Source organism: Vigna umbellata, chromosome 3 (assembly GCF_029865625.1).
Source record: "Vigna umbellata cultivar VRB3 chromosome 3, Vumbellata_1.0, whole genome shotgun sequence".
Lineage (NCBI taxonomy): Eukaryota > Viridiplantae > Streptophyta > Magnoliopsida > Fabales > Fabaceae > Vigna > Vigna umbellata.
Window position 1 is genome coordinate 18,112,453 of NC_142167.1, and position 12,565 is coordinate 18,125,017.

General features: G+C 39.4%; 1 protein-coding gene and 1 pseudogene across 7 annotated transcripts in view; one reads left to right on the forward strand and one right to left on the reverse strand.

The window, feature by feature from the left end:
* The first annotated feature begins 75 nt into the window (after positions 1 to 75).
* The window catches only part of LOC148201764 (uncharacterized), a 38,541-nt gene continuing 26,051 nt past the window's right edge, over positions 76 to 12,565 (forward strand). The window contains exon 1 of the mRNA XM_088109483.1: positions 76 to 566. The gene's annotated coding sequence lies outside the window, so the exon portion shown is untranslated. The remainder of the gene's footprint in view (positions 567 to 12,565) is intronic.
* Positions 3,515 to 12,472, reverse strand: LOC148201765 (mediator of RNA polymerase II transcription subunit 4 pseudogene; annotated as a pseudogene). Of its 6 annotated transcripts, none has more exons than XR_015784855.1 (3): positions 10,510 to 10,658; positions 8,841 to 10,275; positions 3,515 to 3,767 (listed from the first exon to the last, which is right to left on the reverse strand). The product of XR_015784855.1 is annotated as a mediator of RNA polymerase II transcription subunit 4 pseudogene, transcript variant X1 (transcript). The 6 variants fall into 6 exon arrangements; XR_015784856.1 differs by lacking the exons at positions 3,515 to 3,767; positions 10,510 to 10,658 and adding exons at positions 11,112 to 11,143; positions 12,364 to 12,472 and having other exon boundaries at positions 8,684 to 10,275; XR_015784860.1 differs by lacking the exon at positions 3,515 to 3,767 and adding an exon at positions 8,684 to 8,740.

Sequence of the window (12,565 nt, forward strand, 5' to 3'; positions counted from 1 at the left end):
TGGCGACCTCCGAGCGCGACACCTCAGCGACGCACATGGCCGACAGCAGCGTCCGACAACCACCAGCGAACGTTCGCGGATGCACGTGGAGCTGAGTCAGGAACCGGAAGTGGAAACCACGTGGCGACCGCTGAATGGACGTCCCGCATGAGCTGTCGGGAATCAGGAGTGCAGAACGTGCACCTGCCAGCGTGTAACGTGCGTCCAGCATGGCTGAGTGGGATCGTGCGTTGGCTGAGTGGAGGAGTGCGCTGGACGGAGGTGAAAAGCAGATCTGAGATTCTAAACTTATTCTCCACTTCCCCCTGCGCGCACCTCTTTGCTGCATGTCTGAGAACCAATTCTCTCCACCTTCTCTCTTCTTTTTTCCACCCTCTCTCTAAGTAAATCACCGTTATTCTCCTCCCTTCTGTGTTCCGGCACCGTAGAAGGACGCACGGCATTAAGGACTTTCAGAGAAGACGTTCGGTTGGCAAAGCTGGATTGTTGAATTAACGAGCGTTGACGTTAGGAGATTTCGTAGAAAAGAAGTATTTTTGTGCATTTGTGGACGTTCGTCATTTCAAGTAAGGGGAGCTTATTTAATTTAACTGATGTATGCTTGTGTGAACGTTCGTCATTTGATTGTATGAATATAATGCATGATATTGGATTTTCTTAAATGCATGAACGTTCGTTATTTTGTTGAAATGAAATATATGAATTTACATGATATGGATTGAATAAGATGTGGAAGTTGAATGATTGATATGGACGTATGAAATTATGAGAATTACATGCTAAGATTAAACTGGAATGTAAATGAATTGAAAAGAGTCTTCCATGATAATGAATGTTGGTGCCGAACGGTCTTTAACCGTTCGGTTTTTCCTTATCTAAAATGGTCACAGTGGGATTCGTTCCTTTGAATGGATCCATCATTGAGGACGAACGTCCTCATGTTCCAATGCCTTGCTTGAGCGTTCGGCCAAGTACTGTGATATCTGGTAGTCTTTGATAAACTCTATTCTTTCATATTTACATATATTCATACGTTTGAAATAGTATTTTTCCCGTTCGTAAACACTGTCGTAACAGCCCTTAGATTATTTCTTGAAATCTATTATTTTAAGATTATTAACGTTCGGTCTCACACCTGACGTTCGTACTTAGGAGTGTTCGGTCTTAAACCGAACGCTCGTTCCAATTGGTGCTCGGTCTCACACTGAGCGTTCGTCCAGCGCTCGGTTTTGCATTGAGCGTTCGTCCAAATAGTGCTCAGAATTGAACGTTCGTCCAAAATGGCGCTCGGTTTTGAATTGAGCGTTCGCCAAAATAGTTCTCCGAATTGAACGTTCGTCCAAAATGGCGCTCGGTTTTGAATTGAGCGTTCGTCCAAATAGTTCTCCTAATTGAACGTTCGTCCAAAATTGCACTCGGTTTTGAATTGCGCGTTCGTCCTAATGGTCTCAATTTTGATTGAGCGTTCGTCCAAATAGTGCTCCGAATTGAACGTTCGTCCAAATTGGCGCTCGGTTTTGAATTGAGCGTTCGTCCAAATAGTTCTCCGAATTGAACGTTCGTCCAAAATTGCACTCGGTTTTGAATTGCGCGTTCGTCCTAATGGTCTCGGTATTATTTTGAGCGCTCGTTCTCTTTTCCCACCAAATAGCGTTCGTCCAATGAACAGTACCAGATTTGGAAATTTCTGAACTTAAACCGTTCGTTCTTTGATTTGAACGAGCGTCCTTTTTGGGTCTCATTTATAGCGTTCGTCCTCGATCTTTGGGGACAGAACGTTCGGTCTTGGTGGTTTTCTTATGAATAGTAGAAAAGGATTATGTATTAATGAATAGTACTTGATGAACAGTAAATGATGAATGGTAAATAATGAATAGTAAATGATGTACCGTATAGGAAATGAAATGAAAGTGTGAATATTGAATGAGCATTCCGGGGAGGAATGACTCTTGGATGATTGTGAGAAATTGTAAAGTATGACCGTGGCCAGACTTAGCAGGCGATTCGATCCTGATATTCCGTGACTCCTCGTCCTCACATAGAGGGGGTACGTCATGCGTGGGAATGGCAGGAGGTCCCCGTCACATAACAGTAATTGGGACGGAACCGTCACATAACAGTAATTTGGACGGAACGGACTAACCTCGGGTGGAAGCTGATGAGAGTGCCAGCTACTACACCACCCGGGTGCGCGAACGTCGTAGCTACACGGGAAATCATACAGTCCGGACAGTCAGTCGTGTATTACATTTTATGTTAAGTGTGCGTTGAAATAAGCATGTATGTTGAATTATGTTCATGTGTGATGAATTAATTTCATGAATTTGTATGTTGATGCATGAGTTAAATTACATAAGCTTACCCTTGCGTTTTTCCTTGTGTTGTCACGTTTTGTACGTCCGTCCTGTCATTGCAATGATCATCCATGTGGATGTGAGCAGAGGGAGATGAGCGTTTGGAAGAGGCATTGAACGAAGAGAATCTGGTTGAAGTTGAAGTGAAGACCGAGCAGTGAGACGCTCGGCCAATCCTTTAGTTCTATTATGTATGACCGTTCGGGATTTTTGTGTGAACCGTTCGGTCAAGTTTTTAAATTTTACGTTCGGTTGTAATTCTTGATTATTGTATGGACGTGCGACTTTACGCATTCGTTCCTTATTGTTATAAGACTGTATTCAAGGACGTTCGTTCTTGAGCGTTCGTTTGGTTTTAACTTTTTAGTTGGAAAACTGTACTGTTTTATTATTAACGGTGATTTTCTAATTATATGGTTTTTACTGTATATTTGGGATGTCACAACCACAAAACCTCCAATTCGTCTAGGTTTTAGGGTTTTGCCCTTTCTCCATTACTCACCTTGAAATCTCGCCTCCCCTCTTAAATTCCTTCTTCCGTTACTTCGTCTGAGCCTCAGATTCTCTTCTTCCCCTAGCCGCACCAAGAATCCCTCTTTCTCTTAGGGTTTTCGAAAAGAAGAAAAAAGATAAGGGAGAAAAGAAACAACGAGAAAAAAGAAAGAAGAATGAGATTCAGAATTTTTTAACCCTGTCTACTTCTCATGGCCTATGGATTTGGCATTGAAGGCTTCTCTTCCTCTCTCTCGTGCTCACGTTGCTATTTCTTTCATTTGGCTAACCCTAGTTTTTTTTTTTCGGTTTTGGGCAAAAAGAAACAGAGAAGGGAGAAGAAAAGAAGAATTGAACTAACCTTTGAATTAACCTTCTAAAACCAAAACCAGTGATTTAAGCTCATACGAACAGTAACGCCAGATGCAAAGGTGCACGAACAAAAGAAATATGTTTTCAGAGTTAACTGAACAAAGGAAATAGGCCGAATTTTTTTTTTAGTTTTTATAATAAATAGATATCGCTTTTGCTTAAATAATAGCTCTCTGTTAATTTATTTTAAATTTGTAATTAAAAATAATAATATAAATAAATATAGATAGTATTATTTTGAAAAACGTTATGAATTGGAAAAGGGGAGAAATTTTTTTGTTGAGGTAGAAAGAAGCTGGAAGGAGAAATTTGATTTTGAATCATCTTGTGTATCTGGAAAACAATTTTCTATGAAGGGATGAAGAAAGGTTATTCTGTAGGTTGAAGAGTATTGTAACTTCAAGGCCCACACAACACTTTATCCATTCACCAAATCACGGGGCATAAAAGCATTACTCGCTGCAGAAACACAAGCGGGACGCTATCCTCTGACAGTTACAGGAGTTTTACATGCTGACCTTTGCTAAAAATCCATAAAAAAAACATCACCTGCAAAAAGTTTTAGTACAGTCAAAATATAGGATAATCAATTCAATGTTAAAAAAGAAAAATTCATGCATCAGCTGTAACACAGCATCATAAGTTATAAGGAACAGGGATCATAACTAATGAACACAGGTACATCACATAGCAACACATGATATAGGCACAGCAGAACTCATTCAATCTCTCCAATTAGTTTCCCACAAAGATATCATGGCAATCAGAGTACGACTCTTCTACCTTGATGAGTGACGGAAAGGGAACAATGGAGAAATGACGATAACCTAAGCGTGCAGGGTAGCAAAGCGAAGGGAAATTGAAATTCTGCAAATCGTAAGGGTGTGTTCACTCAAGGGAGAGGAATTGGGGGAGGGTGAGTGGATGGATATTTGATGGATTTGAGGCTGAAATAATTATTGTTTGTTTGAATGTATTTAGAAATAAATAAAAGTGAATTTGGAAATAAAATTTATGAAAATTGGTGGGGAAGGGTGAGTAGATGGATATTTGAGGGATTTGAGGCTGAAATAATTATTGTTTGTTTGAATGTATTTAGAAATAAATAAAAGTGAATTTGGAAATGTACCATAGGATACCCACTATTCACCAACACACATCTGAACTGATGTCGACCACTTGACGATCAACCGCTTAATGCCGACCACTGTTCACCAACACACATCTGAACTGATGTCGAGCACTAGTATGTCGACCATTGATGGTCGACCGTTTACGATTTAACGTCGAGCACTTGGCAACTGTCGACTTCCACTGACATTAGTATATTTATATTTCGATCATCTGATGATAGACAATTACTAAACGATCGACCGTTTGATATCGACCACTGAGGATCAACTGTTCACGATTCGATGTCGATCATTTGGCGATAGACCACTTATGGTCTGATGTCGCGACATAAAATTCCCCCACAAAGGTCAAGCGGTTTACCAGATACGAACAAAAAGACACTGTCTTAATCAAAGACCACGAATCAGGGAAATAATTGATCCAGGCAATGATAAAGGTCCTAATAATGGCTAAAGCACTAGAGGTGGAGGGACCTACCACTCACGTTTGCTGCCCACTTCCAATAGATCCAGGTAAAAAGTAACGGCAAGCACTAGAAGTGGAGGGACCCACCACTCACTTACGGCCCACTTCCATAGATCCAGGTAATGGGTAAAGGGACGGAGGCGGTAAGAAGGATTCCATTCATTTTTTAGTTAAGAAAAACATAGACAGAGAGAGTTCTGATCTAACTTGAGCGTCGGAGTGCCTTTTTCAGGTGCCCAGCCCACTTTCCTCGAAGGATCAACAACGTCAAAGGCAAGATAGCATGGAGATGGTCTCATCAGAAGAAAGAATCCAGAATTGTTAGGTTGATATCTTGGTCCCCATACCTGCAAAGGCACTCCGACGCTCAAGTCAACAGGGGTGTTGTTCGAATAAGAAAATCTCAATTAACTTTCTCTTAGGGAAAAACGTACCTTTTTTCTCATATGCTCTGTGTATTTAAAATAGTAAAATAAACCGTTACCTGATAACCCGGTCCGTTATCGAAGTTGACTTGTCTAGAAGTTGTAACTGCTAGATCGTGTGTTGATACTGAGTCAATTACTTCCGTGATTCGCGGCGTTGGTTAGCTAATTATGTGTAACGTGTGTAACCGCTTATCTGTAACCGCATTCTATAATATCGCGCCCTGTATGTCGATCGTCCTGTGTGTCGACATGACTAGGCGACTTGTCGTCGTGTCGTGTGAACGTTACCTGTCGCGTCGCGACATTATTGTTTGGTTGTCGAGGACCGAGTGGTCGACGACACCATGTGGTCGTATGTCATTACAATTGTCGAGCACCTTGTGGTCGACAACACCGTATCATTAGATTACACTGGTTGGTCGTTGAAGGATTGAGCATCCTATAGTACAGTGATAATATTGTTAATTACGATAATTAGAGCAGTATCCTAGGGAAATATTGTTAATTACAGTAATTAGAACAGTATTCCAGGAAATATTGTTAATTACGGTAATTAAAGAAGGTAATAGAAGACCTGAAAAAGGACCCTAACTCGCATCCATCTTTTACTTTGGAGCATGACCGATTGCACTATAAAGGAAGACTTGTGATTTCAGCTCAATCGGCCTGGGTACCTAAGCTGATCGCAGAGTTTCACATGACTCAGACAGGAGGGCATTCAGGGGTTTATCAGACTTATCGTAAGGTGGCGCAATCACTTTATTGGATAGGAATGAAGAAAGCAGTGACTGAATTTGTTGCGAGCTACCTGGTATGCCAACAACAGAAATATCTGTCATCCTCTCCACAGGGGTTGCTGCAGCCTTTTCCCATACCCAACGCCATTTGGGAGGAAATAAGTATGGATTTTATAGTGAAGTTGCCTAAATCCCACGGGTATGATGCAGTATTGGTAGTGGTAGACCGTCTCAGCAAATATGGACATTTTGTACCCCTGAAACATCCTTATTCCGCCCGCACCATAGCTGAAGTGTTTATTAAGGAGATTGTTCGACTGCATGGGGTACCAATATCTATCGTTAGTGACAGGGATCCATTGTTTTTAAGTATCTTCTGGAAGATGAGCACAGCTTATCATCCTGAATCAGATGGGCAGACCGAGGTGTTGAACAGGGTATTGGAGGGTTACCTGAGATGTTTTTGCTCAAAACAACCAAAGGGATGGAGTTCAGTATTACTATGGGCTGAGTATTGGTACAGTACTAGCTACCAAGAAGCGGCGGGGTGTACTCCGTTTGAAACAGTGTATGGGAGATCTCCCCCTTCTTTGCACAGGTTTATACCAAGGGAGACCTTAGTGGAAGTCGTCGGCCAGGAGTTGCAAACAAGGGACGAAGCGTTAAAACAGCTGAAATTTCATTTAGCCAGGGCTCAGGAAATGATGGTGAAGCAGGCCGATAAAGCAAGGAGACCAGCAAATGTGGAGGTGGGAGATTGGGTGTACTTGAAGATCAGACCACACAGGCAGACCTCGATGCCGTCCAGACTGCATCCTAAGTTAGCCGCTCGGTACTTTGGACCTTTCCAAGTCACACAGAAGATCTGAGAAGTGGCTTTTAAGCTACAACTACCAGATACCGCACGGATACATCCAGTTTTCCATGTATCCCAATTGAAGAAGGCAGTGGGGGAAAGAAGTGTGGAGAAGGAATTGCCAATAGATTTGCAGGTGGAGGGACCGTCTTTCTGGCCGATCAAAATTTTGGATAGAAGACAGGTACAGTAAGGGGAGGACGAGGTGCAACAGGTGTTAATAGAATGGCAAGAGGGGGGCCGGATGGAGCAACGTGGGAAGATGCCCTGACCATTAGAGACCAATATCCAGATTTCAACCTTGAGGACAAGGTTGATCATCAGGCGATGGGTAATGTTAGGGGCTGGAAAGTATATGAGAGAAGAGGTACAGGAGAGAGAGAAGGGGACCGAACGGTAGACAAGGGGGAGCGACCAGGCCGAACGATTGGAAGCAGCAAGGCATCCTAACTGCCGCAGCGGTTAGGATGGACAGGAAATATTTAGTAATTGTAGTAAATAAAGTCATATCCTAGGGAAATATTGTTAATTACGGTAATTATAGCAGTATCCTAGGGAAATATTGTTAATTACGGTAATTAGAACAGTATTCCAGGAAATATTGTTAATTACGGTAATTAGAGCATTATCCTAGGGAATTATTCAGTATAAGTTAATTACAGTAATTAGAAGTATATCCTAGGAAAATAATAATTATAAATAATGCATTGACGCTATGGTTTAGGACATGCTTTTGATTTGTGAGTTTTGTAAGAGAGGTTATGCTCTCAGGTGACTGCAGGAGGTTATGCTCCCAGTTATTGTTTGTTTTCTTTGATTCAGTTATTTCTTTCAATAAAAGGAGACTTATTCAGCCATTATCTATTGTTCATTGTTTGTGAGAGTGTGTCAAGGCTTGTTCTAGTTACGTCTCCCACTCATAGGTGTGACTGCAAACTCACTTCTAAATGAACATGGCACTTATAATTAAGCATCAAACATATCAGCCTGTAACAATCACAGATTAAGCCTCTACAAAATATATCCACAACAAACTAAAGGTAAAAGCATTGCGTAGTATCTTTTAACATCTATCACTCCTTCCATACCAATAAGGAAGAACATCAAAATCAACGAGAACTAAAATACTCCACAAATCAGAAGACACAATCAAAATCATCAAACCCTAGGACCAAAAATAAGAAAGCGATGAGAAAGTTAATGAGTATTTTTAAATGTGAGAACTGAGTGCTAATAAAGGGTGTGAAAATGGGTGAGTAGAAAAATTTCATTGAGTGCTGCATTCTCAGAGGGTGGAAGAGTGAAAAAGGTGGTTTTGAAATCACTGGTGAGTATCTATGATGATGAAAGTATCCACAAGAGAGAAATGGTTACTATTTACAACTCAATACAATTTTATGACTAGTATAGATGAAGGAGGAATGGTTAACTGAGGAATGAGCAAGTAAAAGGTGGCAAATTCTAGAGATAGGATTTGCTTTATTTATCAAAGTAGTTACTTTTCATAGAGAAAGTATTTTTATTACACAAAAAGATGTTCACACGGTGCCTCATCACAATTTAGTACAAAAATGTCTTAATGAGCAATCCATTTGTCGTGGTAAAAAAGTAAATTAATAAAACAAGATAGTAGGCTGATATAAAATGTATATTCTTTTTCATAGTACTATATAGCAGCTTACATTACCGTATACGTGCAGTGCTTTTTTTTTTTATAGGCAAAGATATAGGTGCAGTGCTTATTGAAATATTCGTGGTTACAAAGAACTGACATGGTTTGTGCTCTCTAGAGCCTAAAGCAGAAACACTAAGCATTCAGCAGAGATTATATTAATTACACAGAAATACCAAAAGGAACAACAAGGCGATGAAAAGTTCTTATTAATTCTCGACCTGTCAATCCTGAAAACATCATGTTAAAACCAAATTCTTGAGAAACAACTGACAGAACATACATATAACATATGGGAGTGATACAACAGTCAAGCTCAAAATCTCTCACCTGTACAGTTATCAATTGGAGATTGAGCAGTTTAACAAACTTGTCAATCTTCATCATAAGAGCTGGCATCATCACTACTATAGTCACTAGTGTCACTTCCTCCAAGGTCCAAATTAACTGGCTGCACTTGAATAACTTCTGGTTGTTTGGACTGAGGAATGTGAGGTTGCATTTGTTGCTCTGCAAATCTCGGTATTTGAAGCGAGTCCATAGGAGGCAATGGCACAGGATCTCCTGGTTTCCACCCAGGCGGGGGCAGTGGCAAATCAATAGGCAACTGGACAGGCATTCCCGGCTTCCAACCAGGTGGCACTGGAGGCAGCATTCCTTGAAACGCGGACAAATTTGGAACTGCATTAGTATCCATCTGTGATGGAGGCTCAACAATAGCTTCAACAATTTTCTCCTTGGATTCGACTTCTTTAGGCAATCCAACATCAAGGTCGGCAAAATTATACAACTGAGAAGCTCTCATTTGCTCTTCTTGCGGTGCAGGTGGCAATGCTCCACGAAGAGGAGCTTGGCCGGCTCCAAATTCCGGTGGTGCAAAGGTGGTGTAGCTTATCTTGTGGGCATACGATAATATATCTGACAGCTTCAACTGAGAAGAGACAGTTGATGAAGTCATGGAATCATCATCTCCAGATTTCGATCGCTTGGAGCGGCGATAATCAGAGTAATCATCGACAAGTATGTCTAGGCAGCACTCAGCATCTTTGAGTTTGTTAGAAAATGCTAGTAGCATTGAATCTTGGGAACGAATTTCACGGTCCATCTTCTGCTTGGCATCTTGGAGGTCAAGAATCTCTTGGAGTTCCGCAACAGCTTCGAATATTTGGGTTTGGAGAACAGTAAAGAGGGAAATTATTTCTTTCACAGTAGACGGAGAAGAGTCAAGAGGGGTAGATGAATTAGACGAGAGGAAAGTTGGAAGGGATCCACGGAAGGCAGTGACCCAAAGAGACCGGTTAGGGGAAACTTCAAAGATTTTGGAAGTTAAGGAAGCCATTTGGAGAAGAAGTGCTTGGGCTCTGGGAAGGGGTGGGAGGAGTGAAAGAAGAGCAGAAGAAGGGGTTGAAGAGTTGCGGTCTTGGGGTTGCTGGGTCTGTGTTGGAGGGAGCTTTGGAGGGGTAGGGTTCGGAATTGAAGGAGAGTTAGGGTTTGCGAGCCCTAGCCTAGCAGGGGACTGCACAATTTGATGTTGAATCATCTTGTGTATCTGGAAAACAATTTTCTATGAAGGGATGAAGAAAGGTTATTCTGTAGGTTGAAGAGTATTGTAACTTCAAGGCCCACACAACACTTTATCCATTCACCAAATCACGGGGCATAAAAGCATTACTCGCTGCAGAAACACAAGCGGGACGCTATCCTCTGACAGTTACGGGAGTTTTATATGCTGACCTTTGCTAAAAATCCATGAAAAAAACATCACCTGCAAAAAGTTTTTGTACAGTCAAAATATAGGATAATGAATTCAATGTTAAAAAAGAAAAATTCATGCATCAGCTGTAACACAGCATCATAAGTTATAAGGAACAGGGATCATAACTAATGAACACAGGTACATCACATAGCAACACATGATACAGGCACAGCAAAACTCATTCAATCTCTCCAATTAGTTTCCCACAAAGATATCATGGCAATCAGAGTACGACTCTTCTACCTTGATGAGTGACGGAAAGGGAACAATGGAGAAATCACGATAACCTAAGCGTGCAGGGTAGCAAAGTGAAGGGAAATTGAAATTCTGCAAATCCTAAGGTGTGTTCACTCGAGAGAGAGGAATTGAACTCGTGGAATTTTATCAAAATACCTTTACTTATTAAAGTAATATAAAATAATAATAATTAATGTTATATTTAATATAAAAATATTTATAAAGAATAAAAAATTAACATTAATTATTAAAATTAATTTTAATATTGTAAAATATTTTATTTTAGTAAAATAAATTTATTTTTAATTTTAATATTTTTGTAATATTATTTACACTAACATCAAATAAACATCAAATTAAAAAAACAAAAAAAAAAACTATCAACATAATTCTGAAAAGAAATATTAAAGCAACAAACTTTAGGATTGATTTTAGGCATGTGCATTAGGAATAGCGAGAAAACTCTGTTTGGCGGCTTCAAATTCATAAGGGGATTTTTTTTCTGTTTCTACTGTTAGTTTACTGAATAAAAAACAGTAAGAGGTAAAAGGCATAATAAGAATTACTGGGTAAAAGTCAAGAAAGAAAGTGATGATGAAAAAAAAGACCTTGGTGGAATAGAGAGGGTGAAAGCAGCTTCCTGTGAAGAATGAAAGAGAAAATTGAATGAGTGTGGTTGAAGGAGAATGAATGAGTGTAGTTAGGGATAGCAAAAAAAATGTATTTGCGAGTATATGTAGATGCAATTATTTCACTATCATTATTGACAATGTTTGTTATAGTTATATAAATGTATGTTTCTACTGTTATGTTTGCTGAAACGGATATAATTATGCTAAACTTGTTTGGCAATGCATATAAAAATAAATAAGATAAAGATTGAAAATGAGATATTTCACGAAATCCATAAAATAAGTTCAACATATATATTCAAATTATCATACCAGTTTTTAACTTATAATTAACACCTCTAAAAGGTGTAATACATACCACACGAAATCGTGTTTTACTTACCTAATTGTGCACTATCAAAACCAGTGAAATACATCATAACTCTTATCTTAATTAAAATAACATTGTGACATTTGTTTCTAAACTAAATAATTTCATGCATTATATTTCACATCACATATAAGAACTTAAGCATAGAAGAATGCAACATATAGTATAATACCCTAAACCACTTTAATGACCACCAATTTAAGCACTGGAACTCCCACTTTTTTTTTCCACATATAAATTCAATACAACCTTTTCACCAAATAGATTCTTGTACTAATTTTCCATGATCCAGACTTGTTAACATTACAACTCCAGACAATAATAGTATATACTAATCCCTATGGGTGCTCACAAATTTATAACACTAAAAGAGTTCAATAATTACATCTAATATACCTTAGAATCATAGAAACTCATGCAATCATGTCTTGAAACACTACACCAATGTTATTTGTTACAATAATGTGTATATCTAGTCCAACCAGAAAAATATAACAACACAACATAATTTTCCAGGCCATCTAGGAATAACATCCTATCCCACTTATTCTTATAAGAATAAAAACATCCAATTATTATCAGTAAACTCACACCTTCCAGACCCACAAATCAATTCCAATTTAAATATAGTATAACCCAACATAACATATACAAATTTCCAGCTTATCATCATGTCCACTATAGATAGCCAAATAAGATTGCTCATAGTTTTAAAATACTAATAAATTAATAAACACCATTGCTGCATCTTAGAAACAATTAAGCTCACACAAAGGAAACATGCATTCAGAGAAAATATAGGCTGCAACATATTCGAACAACCAATTAAAACCCAAATAGTGAAAACTCTTCGAATACCTCAATTCTCACATTCCGCGCCCACTGCTCATGGATTTCCTCCGTCTCGTGTCCTCTTCTCCTTCTTTCCCAAAACGTGTCGCTGCTGCTCTCTCTTGCTCTCGCACCACTGTAAGGTTTCAAAAAAAAAAAAAAAAAAAAAAAAAAATTGACGTGGCGACCTCCGAGCGCGACACCTCAGCGACGCACATGGCCGACAGCA